The 20629-nt window shown below is 43.3% G+C and overlaps 1 protein-coding gene across 2 annotated transcripts in view; it reads right to left on the reverse strand.

The window, feature by feature from the left end:
* Window positions 1-20629, reverse strand: part of klhdc8b (kelch domain containing 8B) — a 334510-nt gene that overhangs the window by 234440 nt on the left and 79441 nt on the right. The gene's annotated exons all lie outside the window — the stretch shown is intronic.

Below are 20629 nucleotides of genomic sequence, written 5' to 3' on the forward strand. Positions count from 1 at the left end.
GGTGAGACTAAGACAGCTCTAAGTGGCCCCAGTGCACCTGTGTGTTTTCGTCATAGTTTATAATGAATGTTATTGTGCTACTGTTAAGCCGTTAAAGTTGTTCAGTATTAGTTTAGTATTATAGCGTTTTCCAGGTGTGAACATGACTAGATTAAGCCGCGGCTTTATTCTGATTCTTGTGATTATGCTGTCATTTGGGATCTAAAAGGAATTGTTAGCTTATTTTACACAAGAGCACATACATATTTTGCATAACTTAACGGATAAAAAATAATCTGTTTCCTCTTTTTGAAAGGGATTAGTTTTGATTTCACAGAATAGCTCATCGGCCTGCTACATGTTGAACATCTATTGTTAACAATGGTGACAACATATAAGAGCTGAGCATTTCAAGATATTTTCTTTAGCGATTATAAAATAAGTTACCATTCGATTGCTAGTATGGATGAAATGTCATCCGAGAGTAGCGCCCCACCCTCGCTCCACTGATCCTTTGCAAAAACAGAAAAAGGCCTTTCAGTCAAGACAGCATTGTCAATTAAGTTACAAGAGAAACTTATCTCCTCCCAGATTATTTGTGATGACGCATCACACATATGTTTCCAATCATGGAGTGCCCGTATAGAGGTCATATTGGAAGGATGGGTCAAACAAAGACATTACTTTTCTTTCTTTATTCATTTTTTATTCATTTTTTAGGCCTTTTGTCTTTAATTTAACATCTCAGAATCCAGATGTACCTGGTGAGAGGGTGGTCCCCAAAACACTGGACCAGGAGATCAATGTTTAATGTTAGTTGTTAAAGAAAAGCAACATTGACCAATTCAAAATAATCATGACAAACTAAACCATGACTTTTTGAACCATGAACCTAGCCAAGTGGTTTTGTTGGATTTTTGTTTCAATTTAAAATGTTATCCAACTGCAACTGTCATATTGGAGAAAATACGGTCCCCATGAAATGTAATCAAGAATGTTGTTTATTTGTATGGAAATTAAACGTTGTAGTTGACAGGGTTGTGTTGTGTAGTTAGGGAGATTTTCAGGAATCTCACGTCCTAGTTTGATTCAATAAATGGCACTTAACTACAGTTGAGTGGAAGGATCTGAACTTACATCTCTGTGTGAGTGAACATAAAACACAAGTTACTTTTTATTTTAAATATTTTAACTGCAGTGTTCCAAAACTTGGTACATTGTTCTGACTAAAAGGATGTGTAATTTACGAACAAGTTGGGATAGAAACCTCATTTTTATGTTGCAATCTGTAGTTGTAGCTCCACACAGGAAGGACACGAAACGTATAGGAGTTTTATTTAACCACTGCAATAGATATATAATGCAGAGAGGGTGATCCAACTCCTCCACTGTATCCCAGAATCCTTTGAGTAGAGGCACTGACAGCTTGTAAGACAACCCTACACAACACCTGACTTTCCATTGCGAGAGCAACTGTTTGATTCACATAACTGCTGATAAAGGAACACAAAGTGCTGAGGAACCCGTCCTGCTGTGTCCTCTTCTTTACTGTGTTCACAGACACAGAATCTGAAATGGAATCACTGTTGATAAAAGTAAGCTCTGTGGAAACAGGTCTCTCCTCCCTCCTGCTCCAAGGAGGTTTGTTTCTTTAATGGGGGCTACTTCACCTGCTGCTTAGACGTTAATTATTTACAAGACTATAACTAGAAGGTCAGCCGGAGAGTGCAGACCTTAACAGTGGCCAATGGTGCATTCACAGTCACTTCAAAGTGTTCCATTTCCAGAAGTCTTTTTTTGTACTTGTGTCTTCATGAGCTTTAAAGGTCCCATATTATACTATATTTGAACATTATATTACAAACATACAAAACATGTCTCTAAAGTGTTTTGCTCAAAATACCAAACAGATCACCCATTGTAGCCATGCCTCATACCTAGGGCTGGGTATCCTTTGAATTTCCACGATTCCGATTCCGATTCCACTTTTCGATTCCGGTTCTTCACGGTTCTCAATTCCGATTCTTTGAGGGGCAGGGTAAAAAAATGATACATGCTTCTTCCACCAAAAAAATTACATTTATTCGAGAAACTTTTACACAGGTTAGTTTACAGTAATATTCACATTAATCAGTCTGTTTATATTCACTACTATGTAACTGTAACCTGAGAACCACTGAAGCTACAACAGTCCAACTTTTAAAGGAACCCCCCCCCCCCCCCATTTCAAAACAGTTCTTGTTGAGAAAAACAAGCATATCTGCCTTCTCAGGCATAGGCTACCGGGAAGAAATGTTTGAACATTTTAAAGTAAAATGCTTCAATCTGGTGCACTTTAAGCAGAATTACTAGAGACTAGATCTAGAGGGTACAACTCTAAACACCCATATGAAAAAGATCGGTTTACATTTGAATAATTAAATAAGTATGTGAACATAACCAATAACCTACCATAGCCAATAACAAATATATGTAAAGTATTTTATTTTTGTTGTTCATTCAGATCTTATTTTACTATTTTATTTATGCATATTTTTTATCTCTCCAGTTTAAAACGATATGTCTGGTTTACTGTCCTATAGTTTACATTGGAATGATTTCAAACCTGTTTTATCCCAATAATTATAAAGGAGTGCCTTGGAAATATGTGTTTACATAAATTGTGATCAAACCGTTTGAGACTCACTGAGATAACTTAGACTAAAGTGAACTATCTAAACACTCAAGAGTCCTTACCTCACTGAGCTGAAGTTATCAGCCACTCAGTCTGACTGGAGAGGACTCTCCCTCCACATCATTGTAGAAACATCTTCTTCTTCCGTTTGAGCAGCTAGCACCAGATGCTAATAACAACAGCGCGTACCGGTGCACCCTCCTTCTCTCCCTCGCTCTCGAAATTCACATGTCTAAAAGACCGGTTCGGAACCGGTTCTCGGGAACCCAACCCTACTCATAGCCCTCTATTTCAGCCCTGTTAAGTGCTGATTCTGGGTCTGGCCCTTTAAATATAAATGAGCTGCTGCTGGCCACGCCCATTTGGAGCTGCTGCTGGCCACGCCCCTTTGGAGTGTCCGCATGCAAGCAGTGAGCTCTGTGAAGAGAAGGCTGTCTACCAGCAGAAACTAAGCTAAACGCTGCCGTGATTAAGCGCCATATTATGTTCCACACCTAGGGTTAACAACCGTCCCGTATTAGCCGGGACGTCCCGTATTTGAGCCAAAAGGGGCGTGTCCCGTACGGGACATTGTTTGTCCCGGACTCCCGTGTAAAGGGAAAAATAAAAATATGTTTCTGTTTGCGCGCAATGCAGTGTGTCTGGCTGCGTGCCTGTGTGTTTGTGTGCTGTATGCGAAGGGCGCTAGGACCGCTCAGTTGACAGGGCAGGCACAATGCTCGCACGTGTGTATGTGAGATTTTCTCCAGTGAGCCGCGGGCGCGGCATCATTGTTTGTGTGGCATATCAGCCTGTTCAGTCGTGTGGGAAAATGAGCGCTGCCGGTGGAGGAGGTGATAATGAAAGAGGAGAAGAGAGAGAGGATGTGGTTCTGGGCCCTGGCCCTTCTAAAAAGAAAAGACTTGTGTCTTACAACAAACAGTGGAAGAAAAACAGATCTGTCTCGGGTCTTCTGTGTGTGTGTGTGTGTGTGTGTGTGTGTGTGTGTGTGTGTGTGTGTGTGTGTGTGTGTGTGTGTGTGTGTGTGTGTGTGTGTGTGTGTGTGTGTGTGTGTGTGTGTGTGTGTGTGTGTGTGTGTGTGTGTGTGTGTGTGTGTGTGTGTGTGTGTGTGTGTGTGTGTGTGTGTGTGTGTGTGTGTGTGTGTGTGTGTGTGTGTGTGTGTGTGTGTGTGTGTGTGTGTGTGTGTGTGTGTACTAGCATTACTATACTTGTGGGGACCTAAATCTGTTTACACAGTCACGTGTGGGGACTCGCCTCCCTTATGGGGACAAAATGGAGGTCCCCATGAGGGGAATCATTAATTTTAGGGTGAAGACTTGGTTAGGTTTAGGATTAGGGTAAGGTTAAGGGTAAGGGTTAGGGTTAGGCATGTGCTGGTTATGGTTAAGGTTAGGATAAGTCTCCAGGAAATGCATGTAAGTCAATGTAATGTCCCCTGAAGTGATGTATACATGGTGTGTGTGTGCGTGCGTGCGTGCGTGCGTGCGTGCGTGCGTGCGTGAGTGAGTGAGTGAGAGAGTGAGTCAGCTGATTGATTGGAAAATTCCGGTGAAAATGGTTGGTTGAAGGATAACATTAAGTCTAATAATGATGTACCGTGCATGTTCACATCATGTATACTTTGCATTACTTAATACCATTTTTCAAATATTTATTTTTTAACATTTTGGACAAAATACCCAATTGTACATCGAGGTGCCCAGATGTCCCTAGTGCCCACCTATCCGATTTGAACATGCTGATATACAATGTGATGTAGTAGCCTAATGCAGATCATTGTGTTTGTATTGTGTTATAGGTATGCATAGTTTTCTATGCATTTTGAGGGTTTTGGGGGGTTTGACCCCTCGAACCCTAGGGGTTGCTAATGTAAACACAGACCATATAACTTCCAAAACACATTGCACATTGTTTCTTATACACCACATAGCCTCACATGTTTTTTCTTCAGTTTTTACCGCTAGAACAGTGCCATTTTATGTATTATATATAACAACTTTACTGGTAATGAGGAAAAGAGAGAGGGTTGTATCTTCTGACACTTTGTGAGTCTACTGATACACCGTGGACAGACACATGTTTATGTATAAAAGATATCAAAAAGTGCATTTTGCATAATAGGTGACTTTTAAGTAGAAATAGGGAAACAACATGGATGCTAAGATGCTAATAAACATTTGTTGTTGTGTTTCAGAGTGTCTAAAGCAGTGGTTCTCAACTGGTCAAGCCTCAGGGTCCACTTTTTTCCTTTGTCAATAAATTGCGACCCAAGGTTTTGAACCACTCTAATGTATTTCACAAACAATAGTGCAGTAATATGTGCTTCTCAACATACACTTTTAAGTGAAGTACTGTACAGTGCATACATTTTCAGTACATGTAGTCCATGGACACAACCCACATCCTCAACATTGTTAGTGCCATGCAAAGCAGATATATATCCCTTCACAGAACTAAAGTATGCTTTTTAAACAAGTTTAAACTGATGATGGTCATATGAAATAAAAAGGCACACTTGTATTGTACTCAATAAAAAGTCAGACTTGGAGCCAATCCTGCAAATTCCCCACACGTGAAAAATGTGACATGTGGAAAACCCAACCCCTGTAGGGGGGGGGTCTGTGGTGATTCTACCCCAGGAGATAAAATAAATAAATACTAACATATAAACTACGCATTCTGGTACACTCTGAGAAGAAAATAAATACATCTATACCCGACATTTAATGCAACTTTTTTTTTGTTTTTTTTGTTTTTCTGACAGCTGAACTTGCTGCTCCTTACAGAGAAAAGAGGAAAGAGGATAGAGGCTGTGTGAACTACTTTACATTGTAGTTAAGGGTGGATAGCCCCCATTGTTCTGTTTGTCAAAGTGACAGACAGCCTATACACCTGTCAATCATCAAACCGAGGGTCTTATTTCATTACGTGTTCATTTCTATTTGAAGTTGTACCCATCTGTGTTTAAAAAGTAGTTCTACTGCAAAGTTATTTTCCGTGGGGACTTCTTGCAACAACACCATGCCGTTATCTTGATTCTGATTGGCCAGAAGACTTGAGAAGCATCAGCAAAGATATTTCATTGAGAACATGATCACTACGTGACACCGTTTCTGGTCTCCGGCATTTCCAGTCAAACGGCAACTGCGCGCAGCCCTAGAAATACCGGCTTTCTATTTCTTTTTTTTCACTCGCACATCTGCGTCCCACTCTAAATAGGTCCTTGACCCACTTTTGGGTTGTGACCCACCGGTTGAGAACCACTGGTCTAAAGAATATATGGAAACCTGTTCTTTTGTTGGTTCAACTTGAAGAGGCAATCACATACAATGTCCTAATCAAAAACTAGTTTTCAGCACAATGAAGCACAAAAGTGCCCTATCTCACAATGTTAACAAAACTCAATTCTAATTCATATCCCATCCCAAAATGCTACAAAATTGGTTCTTCCTCAGCCTATGCTTAATACTTCCAACAAGTTTCATGAAAATCTGGTAGTTTGAGCAATTTTGTTATCAAAAAGAGCCAAAAATATAACGCCCTTGGTGGTAATCCAATCCAATCCACTTTATTTATATAGCACAGTTTAAAAACAGAGGGTTTGCCAAAGTGCTTCACAATGAACATAACATTATAATAAAATATAATATTACACGAATAGATAAAAAAAAGCACTCATAAGAATAAATACAAGGCACATAAAGGCTATGGACAGACAGTGAAAGCATACAAATAGGTATGACATAGCTCAGCTCAGACTGACTGGTAAGCGAGGGAAAATAGGTGGGTTTTTAGGCGGGACTTAAAAGCTTCAAGAGTGGGCGACAATTTAACATGAGGGGGCAGGTCGGGTAAGGGTAGGATCATGGTGGTAATAAAAAACGAAATCACATATACATAGAATAATCACAGTGCCCCATGACTCAGCATATTATCATATCCTTAGAACATCACAGGCTTTCGGCCAAATGACAGACTTGTGCATAATTCATAGTGAAGCTCCGGGTGCAGAGAAAGCAGGTCAGTGCAAGTTGTTCAAGAAAAGCAGACAAGAGTACTATGAGTCCTGAAGCATACAGGAAGTAGAAACGTACACATGTAACTTATCTAAGACTCCGAGGCAGCCACAATGCTTAAATAAAAACGTTCTGAAACGCCAGAGAGTCTTTCTTTGGATTTTGTTTGTCACCGACTTCACACCTTCAAAACTCTCTCCCAACACTTTGAAGAGATGGCAGCATGCCTTTATCTTCCTCCTTGTGGAAACATAATTCATATATTTGAGATGCAGAACAGCTATTTTCCAGTCAGCCGTGTGCAGGCCGGCTAACAGACAGACACTGACTGCTGATGAAGGAGAGGCCAGCGGCCATTAATCACAGACCGAAGGAAAAAGGAAATTATAACCATCAGTGCAGTGGGAGTATGACACCTCTGGGTCACGAAACAGCGGCAATTACAAAAATGGTCTCTGCACGAAGAGGACCAAAAGAGACTAGAGGTTCTAAGGGAGCAGTGGGGGGGCGGCTGCATTTATAATACCCAATATTTCATGTCTCTGTGCAAAGCGCGCTAAGCCAGAGGAAAGAGATACGCATAGCATGCTTTGCCGATCCGTGAGTGAAGGGAAGCAGGTGAGAGGGGAAAGACGACATAAAAGGACGAAACTCAAAGAAAAACAAACAAGTGGGACAGCGTTTGAGGAGGAGGGGGGGGGTGAGGGACTTCTGTACGGCAGCATTTGGGATTAATGATGAAGGAGGAAGAGGCAGAAAGAGAAAACTGCAGGATAAGAGGGAGAAACCCACACACACTGTGTTCTCTTCAGGCAGCAAAGGTTCCACTATACACACACACACACACACGTTCTGTCAGCCACTAATTTAGTAACACACAGAGTGTGTAACGCTGTCTGACACGCACACAAACACATTTACTAGTTACTGCCTCTGATTAGTCTAAAAACAAACATGCAGGCACACACTTGTTGCCTAGGAACAGCAACGCTCGCTTGCTCAGTAAACTCTGAAATTCAGAGGAAAACAGGAAACAACTAGAGGGTGAGGGGAGAGGAGGAGTGGAAAAGAGGAGAGGAGAGGACAGATGTGGAGAAGAGAGCAAAGGAAAGGGAGGAAAGTAGAGGAAAAGAGAGGATCTGTTAAGAACCTTGACGGACACTTGGACTCAAACGCACGACTCAAAAGAAAGTTTGTTGTTCAAAAGTTCTTTACTTTGGATAAGTATAAAGTTCAAACAAAAATCACTCCTGAGAGGCAAAACGTAGCAAGGCAAATTACAAACTAAATAAACTTGACTATGATCACAAAGTACAAAATCTCTTGGCGTGCCAAGCTGGCTCTCTTAATGGCACAAGGCACAAGACGAACTGGCACAGGACAAAGGGAGACAGGACAATTTATACATGAGGTAAGTGGGAACAGGTGGAAACAATCAGGGGCGGGGCAGACGCTGACGATGACGGGAAAACACACAAAGGGAGGAAGTAAGGGGACCTGAAATGAGTGACAAGAGGTAAGTACAAAATAAAACAGGAAGTGCAATGACAGGACTAGACAGGTGAACAAAAAGACTTGACTAAACATAAATCTAACCTGCGCTATGAACTAAACGTGAAACAATAACATGAACCTGATTAACATGACATGAATAATTTAGCAGACATGACGGGATGTTACAGTACCCCCCCCCCCCCCTAACTTCTGGGTGATCCGGATCAAAATATCAACAATGAAACTCGCTGGGATCCATGATCTCTCCTCTGGACCGTACCCATCCCAGTCCACAAGAAACTGTCTTCCTCGCCCTCGCTTACGAACTGTAGACTCTTTACGGCGTAGACGGGACCTCCTTCTACCATCTGGGGGGGGTGGAGGGGGCTTAGAGGCGGGCACCAATGAGCTCTCCCTGACCGGCTTGATCTTGCCGACATGAAACGTTGGATGGATCTTTAATGACCTGGGTAGACGTAACTGCACAGACACCGGGTTTATCACCTTAGATATCGGGAATGGACCAACAAACCATGGAGCTAGCTTTCTCGACATGACGTGGAGGGGTACATTCTTGGTAGCTAGCCAAAATCTTTGTCCAGGCCGATACGGTGGAGCAGGTCTCCGGCGTCGATCCACCACCTCCTTCATCCGGCTGGCACTGCGCAAGAGAGCCCGACGAGCACCGGCCCAGATCCGGCGGAACCGACGGACCATAGCATGATCTGATGGGACCGTGACCTCGGCCTCAAAAAACTAGTTTTTTAAGCAAATCCACGTTTATTTTTAAATGAGCCGTGGCTACTTCCGACTGATTTCGATAGAGCGGGTCACATAAGGCAGATGTGTGGTTGTGGGGAACCAGGTCAATTAAAGTACAATGTATTTAACTATTAAATGCATTGAGTTTGAGTAAAATATATTGGTTACTGATTAATTTAGGTTATAATATATTAAATAAATTGCAAAGCAAAACATGCTGTAATTCATTTATTTTGTATTTTTTAAAGGTTTTCAACCTGAAAGAACTTGACAATACTTATCAGAATAATGTTAAATAACACTGCTAGCTAGTTAATAACTCTACTTTACTCAGTGGAGGCTCGTCCATTGAGGAAAGGGAGGACCATCCTCTCTAAAATGTCAGAGAAAAATAAACTTTGAAGAGAACAATAAATACAACTCAATTTAAAAGATAAGTCTGTTAAAATACAGATAATAGCCCTGGCTTTTAACATGGGACTGAAATGGGGCTAGAGAGGACGAGCCTCCCTTTGGGCGGGTCTAGCCAGAGGCTCTGGATTGGGCGTCTATATCATCAGTGAACCAATCAGCGGATCTGACTGCGCATCAGAGTGTTGATGGGGAGGGTTATCAGCGATATCAGAGTTTTTTCTGAACCGGGGAACAGGGGCGCTGCGCCCTCTTACCAAAATCAATTCCTTGAATTAGGCTTTGATTATGTTCTGGATCAAAGGATCAATGAGTCAGAAAGACTACATATGTTCAACTAAATAAAAACCTTATGTGTCAGTACATTTGCTCACAGGTAATTGAGAGGGGGGGTGGCAGGTTACCAAGGTGGTCAATTAGGCTTTTAAGAGTATAATTGACCTTTTTAGTCTTTCATGCATATATTGAGGAAAAGCTAAGATAACACTGATGTCATGTTACATGTTATTATTATGTTTATGTATTTTAAATAAATTAAACACATTAAAAAAATTGCAATATAACAGAACTACATATTATGTAGTTCTGTTATATTGCATGGTGTTTTTTTATTATGTCTTTGGTGTTGCAAGCCTATGCAAGACACACACAAGTCATGTCAAGTGTATTAAATCATTCAAATTGGAAACTAACACACATGCTTCAAGTTAGTGAAATATCCTCAGGTTAAATTCAAATACTTTGCATGTCCGGACTGAATTCCCTTAGGGTTATAATTAAACCCTAACCCTAACACTTGCACACTAACCCTATTTTAAAAGCAGCAACAGGGTTTTAAAAGCCGCGGTTATGCACATCTCGTGCCAAACCCCTCTCATCTCTACTCTGCACCTCCATCGGCTTCACACCCAATCTCATTTAAAATTCCGTTTCCCTCAAGGGCAACTGCAGGAGGTTCCCAGGATGCTGCTGCAGGGAAACCTTTTTAAGATGCGAGTGCAGACACCGTTCTGAATAATGGTTGTTCAAAAGTTTTGTTCCAAATCCTGGAGCAGGGATGGAAAGTGTAGCACTACAAATGACAGGGGGAATGTGTATGTTTCCTTCTGGAGTAGAATCCAAGTATTGTCAAGCCTAGTTTCCAATTAAAGCATGTTCTTTTTCACCTGACTTACACTAACAGCCATTGGTGGCTTAACTATCCTCCAGCACACAGCAACACACTTAAGCCCCTGTCACACTGTCCCGAAATGTACACCCGATGGACACACGAATATGGAATTGTGAATTTCGCACGAAGATGGCCCCGAACCACACACGAAGGCAACATTTACATTACATTTAAGACATACAACTGCAATGAAAGTACCAAAAACAATTATGTTACAGTACTATGATACTGTACTGATATCTTCAGACTTTGTTCTTTACTTTATCCGTCTTTATATGGAGAAAATATTACGTTTTCTCCGTCATGTTGTTTCCATAACAACAACAACTTCCTGTCAACTGTCCTTCAAAATAATATATTATATCCTTTTTAGTTTCACAGAACACAAATTGGGTTATTTACATAATATGTTTACATGATTTTGTTGTGCAATAAAACAACCCGATGGACACACGATAAAGGAAATGTTCAAATTGGGCTCTGATCGTAGCAACATCGGGCCATTCGTGAGGGCATCTTAAGCCATCTATGACCGCTGGTGGAGTTTCTCAGGCTCCGGCAGCAACTTCGTGAGCGGTGGTAAAATCTTTGGCATGCCAAAGAATTGCCGAAGGACCTTGCGAAGGTTCATTTTCGTGTTGAATTCGTGTGTCCATTTTGCCCTTCGTAAGGCCATCGTGAGGGCATCTTGTTATCATCGGTGCCATCGGGCATTCGCCCCGATCAGAGTGAATGTGAATGCACCGATGATAACACGAAGATGACACGATTTGACAAGATGCCCTCACGAGTGCCTTACGAAGTTGCCGCTCACGAAGTTGCTGCCGGAGCCTGAGAAACTCCACCAGCGGTCATACGATGGCTTAGATGCCCTCATATCACGAATGGCCCGATGTTGCTACGATCACAGCCGAATTTGAACATTTCCTTTATCGTGTGTCCATCGGGTGTCAATTTCCGTACAGTGTGACAGGGCCTTTACTATAAACACACCACACACACACTGGGCATACAGTAGTTGGTCATTTGTCACTAGGATGTCAGAAAAACATGAACAAGTGTTGTGTTTCTACAGTAACAATGTAGCAGAGAATAGTTTGAGATAACATGTTCAACAGCAGACCTAATCCTCATGTTAATAATTCATAGGGTTTACTGATGGAAGTGATGATCAACTCTCTTCTTCCTTCCATAGTGACTTGAGAAACAAAAGATAACTGAAGAGTGATGTTTTCTTTCCTCCTGTGTTTTACATATTTCCTGTTCACACTTCAGCTGCAGAGAAGATAAAAGCACTCCAGCGGATCACTGCTGCAGAGCTGAGCCAAAGTGAAAACATGAGCCCTGAGCCGTTAATGTTACGCTTTTCCTAAATGCGAGTGTACCTTTAATGAGTGTGACTGCTCACGTTAGGGAAGTGTTTTAGCTGCAGGGTTTTGGAGCACAACACTTCTGCTGCAACAGTTTCAGACTGAAAGCATGCCCCGATCAGTGTCATTACAACACGCCACAGACTGCATGGTTTCACAGATAATATTAAACATAAAATAATATGAAGTTGTTGCTAAAATACTATGGATTAAATGTCTCATGTATTAACCTGTTAAGCCCCAAGCCTATTTTTCAGGCCTCAGGCTCGAAGATGACATTTCCAGAACAAATGACTATATCTTCACTTCTAAAAGGGTTAAATTAATCATCTTTTTTCTCAAAGCAATGATAAAGCTGTGAGTTGGATGTAGAGGAGTCAGAATCAATATAGATGTTTTTATTTTAAAGTAAATTCAGATTGAACATAGTAAAGAAATGTAAATTATAGTGTCCGTCCAACAATTCTTTTTTACTTATAGTGAAAACCACCCTTGAATGATGGGATGGTAGACTAAAAGCTTTAGGAATCCAAACTACAACATATAATAAGTACCCTGTATCAATATAGATGCACAATAAGTGACATTTGACCTTTTTTGAGAGGTTTAGAAAAAGAAAAAAACACCTCTGGGGTCATTTGGGTGTATTTGCCATATCTCTGGATGTTGATGATTGACATCTCTTTTTAACCATTAGAGCCAATAGAATCGAGAGGTAGTTCCTAAATGCATCTAAACATTACCATTGGTGAATGAGAGTGATGCGCAGCCAGCATGCCCAAAACCAGAAGCTCCCCCGTGTTTAGTGACATAAATATGATGATGGATTATCAGTAATCATTTCAAAGTGACACAGAGACATTGGATCAACCTTCAGCAGCGTTTATATGCATTTTAATGCCCTTGAACACAACTTTTGATCAGAAAACAGCAAAGGTCAGACGTATTTGCCGTTTTGAACCCGTAAAGTGAAGTTGTGTGTTGTCTTTGCTTGCCTTCGTTGCCGTGGGTTTTGATCGCACAGTGATTATACTTATACCATTGGAATCGGTGGAATCTCAGCTTTCAAGTGATATGTTGTTTGTGCAGATCCGAAGAAGTATACAATATTGCTACCGTGAGTTATGTGCTAAGTGCGTTAGCACTCTTTCGCTTAGTACTAATTCAGACGCTTGACGTTAGACTTGTGTTTCGTTTCGGTAGAAATGGTTCATATCGTCAGTTAGCTGAGTTTCTTCCCATTAAGTGGGTATGACACATTAATACGTAGTTAAATGTTAAGAAGCCCTGAGACACAGTTTCGTGAAAATTGTTCCGATAGCCCCTGCCTTGCTATCGGCTATTAACAGGTTAATGTTAATAAATCTCTTTATTTTTCTCATACTGCCTGTGCTGCACCCTCTGTCTGAAACCAGAGCAGACTGCTCTGATTGGTTAGCTGGCCGGCTCTGTTGTGATTGGTCGACAACTAAGAGATGTCCCGCCTGTTAGCCTGTCGTGTACAATGTATTAGAGCACTAGCCAATATAAGGGGCGAGTGATGTCACTGTAACAGAAGTAAACAAAGGAGTCCAGAATTCTCCAGAATTCTCCAGAATTCTCTTTAAAACCAATGATCTCAGACAGAATTGGAAAATAGCAGTCCCTTATTTCCAGCCAACAACTCTTGATAACCACATCATTTTGAGTCAGAGTCTGGGCAATAAGCCAACACTCTTACCAGTCGATAATTCATGTATCAGAGATGGATGATTCATCATTAACTTGTGGAGTAAACGTTCCAAATGTATTAAAGGTGGATCACTGAAGCAGTAAGCAAATTAGCCAGAATGCAGACATGTGGAGCTAAAAATAGCAGATAAGTTCCCAGCTACAGTTACTAAGCTGTTATTACAAAATTGTTGTTTGGGAGAAAGGTTTAGGGAATGCAATTAAATTGTCAGTTTTAAACTTGAGTGTAAGTTGAGTTAATACGCCTGTTAATCCAACCTGTAATGCTTGAGGATACGCTGGAGGAATCCAAAATATCCACATGTCAGGCCCCATTCTGCTTTTTGCGGTTTTCCCTTTCCTGTCGAGTCTTTTGTTCATTTAAGTAACGTTTTGACATAACTGTAACACAATTAGACCTGACCTTCTTGGTGAAAAGAGGTGCTGCAGCAGTATGAGAAAAAGAAAGACCTTTTTGTCACAGTAGTAGAGGCACAACATTCAAATATGAACCTGAAATTGAGCATAATAGGACCCCTTTAATAGCCTTTAATCCAAATCCAAACATCCCAGAAATGCTGGAGGAATCCAATTTATTTGATGACACTCGACTGCATGTGCCTTTTCACCATGTGCATGAAATACAGTATGGAATAAGATGCCTGTCACAGAATATTCCCTCCCTGTCTCTATTACCTTGAAAGGTCATATTGATTCCTCGGTTTATCAACTCAGCACTCAGCAGCCTGAGACATAAACACCAAAAACTTCAGCGACTCCTGTTCCCTCTCTGTTCATTGGCAGCCTTCAGTATTCCATTATTGTAATATGTATTGGAAATACTTTCCAAAGGCAGAATAGAAAGAAAATAAATTCACAAATATAAACTCAAGAACCACTTCCACCCACTCTTCTCTCTTCCTGACTTTCTCACGACTCCTTTCCTCTGTGCCAACATCCCCAGCCTCAGACAGCCTGCACTCGCCTGGGGAGTGAGCACGAGTCCAGTATGTTTATTCAGTGGAGGTACGCTGCGTGACGACTGGCGCTTCAACACGAGCTGTGTTTGACAGAACACACGAGGTAGTGCTTTCACAGGAAGATATATCGCAGTAGGCTTGTACAAACACACACACTGAGTACAACTTGCTGGAGGTGTAGCAGTCAGTACACAACGTTCCATGTTCAGTGTGGATTTAAGTAGAATGAGGAAATAGATTCAATGCAGAAACATTTTCAAAGTGCAAAGGTTCAACAGCGGCGTATTGGTCACTTTTCTGACTGTAGCAGTTAGGCACTGAAATACTTTCATATGGTCAATAAGAAAAAACAAGATGTCAGTAATACTTAAACATACTGTAAGAATCGGACCTTTCCATTTTCCCTGAAATGGGTTTTAGATTACGGGACTAATCTCAATAATCACGAGCCCCTGCATGTCCATGCATCCTTGGGTAAGAAACCCCAAATGTCTATAGGTTACTTACATAACCCCAGCCTCAGAATAACATGTAGTGAGATGTCTCACTATGGGATGCGCCTCATCGCGGAGCAAACAGAAGCATCAATCTCGTTACGCCAATCCTGATTGGCTGGTGATCTTGACGTCAGCGTCAGGGGAAATCACCCCCTATAAGTAGCTTGCGCTACGTCGCATGCGTCATTCAAAATAAGCACCTCTTCTCGCTTCACCATAGCAAGGACTTCTGCAGGTCTCCCTTGAAAAAGAGATCTATGATCTCAATGGGACCAATCTGGTTAAATAAAGGTTTGAAATGAAATGAAATGAAGAAGGGCCGTCTGGTGAGACATCTCACTACATGTTACTCTGAGCCTGGGGTTACGTAAGTAACCTATAGTTCTCATTCATAACACTCCGTTCGATGTCTCACTATGGGATATTGTAGCTCCCTATGGGTTTAGTTTTAGAGCGGCTACCCAGCGCTGAAACTCCCTCATGTGTAAGGGTCCCAGTCGTACGACCAGGATGGCTGACGCCATGAGCCCCATTAACCGCAGGCATGATCTGAAGAGAACATGTTTGCGCAGCTGGAAATGAGCGAGACAAGCTCTGAAAGCTTTCACTCTTTCCGCTGACAGGCGGGCTGTAAAGGGCACCGAGTTCAGGTGTAAACCCAGGAAGAGTACAGTCTGTGCTGGGCACAACATGCTCTTCTCTGTGTTTACTATGAAACCCAGGTTGATCAGGTGCTTTACGAGGACATTTGTCTACGTAATAGCCTCCTGCTCCGACTGTGCGAGAAGCAGCCTGTCGAATAGGTAGGTCGCCAGGCGAATACCCTGTTATCTTAACGGGGGCTATCGCGGCTTCCGTACATCGTACAAACACTCTTGGACTGAGGGACAGACCGAAGGGAAGTACTCTGTATTCGTAACAGATCCCCTGAAATGCGAACCTCAGATATTTCCTGTGTGGGTAATATACTGGGATGTGGAAATACGCATCTTTCAGGTCGACTGATGTAAACCAGTCGTTTTGTCGCACGAGACGCAGCAGAGATGTGTGAGTGACCATTCTGAATTTGTATCTTTTTAGATATGTGTTCAGAACCCTCAAATCCAGTATTGGCCGAATTCCGTTCCCTCCTCGTTTGGGAACGAGGAAATACCTGGAATAAAAGCCGCTTTGACTCTGTTCGGAGGGTATTATAGATATAGCCCTCTTTTCTAGAAGTGAGAGGATCTCTCTCTCTAGAATATGGGCTGACTCTCCTTGGGCTTGTGAATACAGAATGCCCGAGAAGCGAGGAGGGGTGACAGCGAATTGGAGTCTGTAGCCCCGTGTTACTGTCTTGAAAACCCAAGCAGATGTTGTGAGCATCTCCCACTGCATGCTCCTTAGAGCCAGTGGAGATGTCACGTCTCTTGCCCTCTGAGTCGCTATTTGTTGTGTTATGGGGCCCTCTAGTGTCTGAACACGGTGGTACCCCATTTCGACAATCCCCACCGACACTGGGCATGCGCATGACGGTGGTGCCTTCACAACCCCAGCCGGCACTGCGCATGCGCGTGACGGTGGTGCCTTCACAGACCCGTCTATTATCCGCCTTTTGAGAGAGGCCGTAGCTGCTCTCAGAAGGGGAACAGTTGACAGACTGTTTATTGTTTTTATTGTTTTTCTTTTCATTTTTTTGAGCTGCGCCCTTGGCCTGAAGCCTGGATGCGTCAGCGGAAAATGGATTATGTGACAAACAACAACAATATTGTGACATGTGTTTTTGCGGACTTGAGGATGGTGTTGAGCCATCTCTCGAGGCGGCGGGAACACATCTAGAGCTGGGGAACCGTAGACTTCCAGCTCTGTCACAGAGGGGAGAAGGGGGGGCTGTCAGGCCGCCCGCTTCTTCTTCCTCGACTGCTGGCCGAAATTCTGGGTTGGCTGCGCCTGGGCTGCAGCCGGAACCGGAGATTTTCTAGGCCAACTCGCCCTCGTCTCCTGCCTGGGCTGGAGACTCGGGGCGGGCTGCGACCTCTGCTGTTTCGGTACTTTGAACCGAGCAGGGTTCGAGGTAGCTTGGGCGAAGGACTGCCGCTGTGAAGGCAGCGGCTGAACCCTTCGAGGGAGACAGAGGTGGAGGGCCTCGTTCTCCTTCTTTTTCGACTCGCATCTCCTCTGCATGGAGGCGAGAGCGGAGCCGAAAATCCCCTCGGGAACGATGGGCATGTCTAGCACATTCTCCTTTTCCCAGTCTGGGAGGTTGGTGAGGTTGAGCCATCTAGCTCTTTCCTGCACCACCATGATCCCCATTGCCTTGCCCGTGGCCTGGACGGCGCAGCGTTGAACACGAAGACAAATGTCTACGCTGTGGCTCGGTAGGACCGTTCAGTCATGGTTGACTGGAATCGGTTCGCCTTCGCTGGCAGCGTGGGGTTCCTGCTTGGTGACGGGACCAGCCTCGGTAGGAGGTGGGCTGCCACCAGCGGTTCCATAGGCGGTATGCGGAGCAGGCCGAGCCTCTCCATACCGTCACAGTCTAGGGAGGAGGCACCCTGGATTGGGGCCTTGTTGCTAAAGGACCGACACCTCATCCAACATCTCCGGGAAGACCGGAAGGAGTTGCCTCTTTGTCCTCATTGCTTGGGGAAAATGTTTCCCCTCGTAACGGGACCTGGAGGTCTCCTTGGCCATTTCGGGCCACGGGATGTCTAGTCTGGACGCGGCACGCTGACACACGGCCTGCAGGTCCATGCTCAGACAGGGCGAAGCTGGTGTGCTATCGCCCGGGAGAGCAGCCATCGCTCCCGGCTTTGCCGCCTGAGCTGATGACATGAAGATATCGTCTTCTTGCTCATCCGAGTCAGACAGGAGGAACTCAGAGGCACCCTCTTCGTCCTCCATATAATCCAATTCCAGGACATCCTCCGCGGGCGAAACCATGGTGAGGTCCAGCCGGGAGCCCCAGCTTGGTAAAGCGTGGGGCTCCGTTCCCGCGTCTCTTGCCGCCACCGGGTCCCAGCCTGACACGGCGCGAGACTCCGGTTCTGCAGCTGCCGCTGTTGATGAGCCCCAGACCGACACAGTGCGGGGCTCAATCTCTGCAGCGGACGCCCCCGCGTCTTGATTGCCAGCCGGAAAATCAACGGACATGAGGGGGTCCTGTCCCGCCAAGCTAGCTTGACGTGCTAACCGTCGGCGGAGGCTCTGTACGGTGAAGCGGGCACAATGTCCGCACGAGCCGGGGTTGTCAATAGCCTCCTGGGCGTGTTCCAGCCCGAGGCAGGACGAGCAGACCTGGTGTGAGTCTGTGCCTGATATTTTCAACCCGCAGCCGCAGAGCCGAGCCTCCGAGTTCCTGACTCCTCTGGTGTGAGGGAGAGAGGCGTCCATCTTGTTCGCCGCGTGGCGTGGAGAGGACCCGCTCGTAACAGGTATGTCGTCGAGAAAAAAGTGTTACCAACCTGTCTTTAATCCGGAGGGAAAAAAAAGGACGGTGTAGGTCTTTTTTCTCAAAGAATATTAACTGGTGTGTTAATATTCTTTAATCCTTTCCTCCTCTGTGATAAAGAGAAAAGAAAAACGTCCTCGCTACCGTGGTGTCGGTAGTGAGGGAAAGCAAGCTAGCGACAGGTGTGTTGCTAGCTTGAGAAAACAAAACCTTACCTTAATTCCTGAGAAAGAAACGGCGAGGTCGATTATAATACTAACTGGTGTGTTAGTATTAGCAGTCTTCTTGCGAAGCAGGAAGGGTAGCCGGCGAGCGCCCGTCGACCGAAATTTAGATTTGGGTTCAGTCTGTGGACTGTTAAGCTAGCCCGGCTACCATCGAGATGTGCTCTGAAGCGAGAAGAGGTGTTTGAATGACGCATGCGACGTAGCGCAAGCTACTTATAGGGGGTGGATTCCCTGACGCTGACGTCAAGATCACCAGCCAATCAGGATTGGCGTAATGAGATTGATGCTTCTGTTTGCTCCGCGATGAGGCGCATCTCATAGTGAGACATCGAACGGAGTGTTATGAATGAGAACTACTCATGGCCAAAGTTGTATGAATGTGTGTGAATGCTGACTGTTATAAGTAAAAGTGCTTTCAGAGGTCAAAGAGACTGGAAAAGCCCTGTATACAGTAATGCAGTTAGCATATTCCCAATCCAAGGAGTGGGAGTAACGGATTACAATAAAAAGTTACATGGACAAATATGTAATCAGATTACTGTTTCTAAAAAATGGGGATCACTAGGACTACAATGTTACTGACAAACTTAAAAGAGCACATAGTGTTTGTATTAAGTGCCTCTCCTCTCTATAAACTGTTCTGTAGGCTAATACTTGAAGTGTGAATCTATAGGCCTACTGCCTGAATCTGCTTTATGGTTTTCACTTTCTTTGCTTCATTTGCTCTGTCTTTATTCAGCAGGTGAACCTATATGTTCATTAAATAGTGTGTGTGAGCTTAACTGTGTGCATTAAACTAAAATGGAGCATTTTCTGTCAGCTCAGATTTGATTTCTGCTTTTTTAAACTGTAGTTTGTGCTATGTGTTTGAGTGTTGGTGTATGGGCTACTGCCTGAATATGCTGAGTGACAGACAGCTTTTACTATAAATAACATCTCTGACCAAAAGACACATTTTATCTACTAAATATCATGGTTCTCTTCTACATTTTTATTTTATCTTGCATAATACACTTAAGTAAAACAAATCTTATTGATATTTATTTTCTCTTTTATTTATTTGCATTGTTCTTGATATTGAGGTTATCCAATCAGGCTACATTACTTTTTTACTTGGACTCTAAGATTAGGTTGCTAATGAATGTTTTTCACATGTAACTAGTAATTGTAATGGAATACATGTTCAAAGTAACCCTCCTTACCCTGCCCAATCCCCATAAGTCTGTAAAATATCCAGTTGGACGGATTGCCCATTTGTCCAACTGTTCTGCGTATGCTATTTTGACACAACATTCATTCATCAGAATCTGGTGCTTCCCAGTGATAATAATCTAAAACTAGAATGAGCGCTCTCTAAGCACTGCAATACAGTCCAATTTTGTTTTTATTCATGCTTAAGTATATAATGGGATGGAACGTGTAAAACACTATCTATTCCCACCAGATTGTTTCAATCAAAGATGCGCCTGAGAGGGGGCGGGGCTTATCTCCATGTACAAACCTAGATACTGAATGTTTTAAATAAACACTACTGCTGCTTTGTGCGTGTTAAAAGTATGTACAAGCCGCCAGGTATGTACAAGTCCAGTGTGAACGCACCATAATCATCATGCAGGTCAATCCTGGATCAGATGTACGTTAAAGGGTCTTGAACATGTCCTCAGTGATTGTAATGTTGAATCTTGTTTCCATGTTTGTCCCGTTGCAAATGGAGCCGTCACTGTTGCTCTGACAGGAGAGTATTACGTGTCATTTTGTATCGTGTCAAACATGTCAACAAATCTACCAACTGACCCAAACTGGAACCGACCTGGTCCATCTTGGTCTCATCAAACATCACAACCATATATATTCATAACCATCTCAACCAACATCTGCTTTGAAGAACAGCGCTACAACCATGTATTC

The sequence above is a fragment of the Pseudochaenichthys georgianus genome, chromosome 7 (genome assembly GCF_902827115.2).
Source record: "Pseudochaenichthys georgianus chromosome 7, fPseGeo1.2, whole genome shotgun sequence".
Lineage (NCBI taxonomy): Eukaryota > Metazoa > Chordata > Actinopteri > Perciformes > Channichthyidae > Pseudochaenichthys > Pseudochaenichthys georgianus.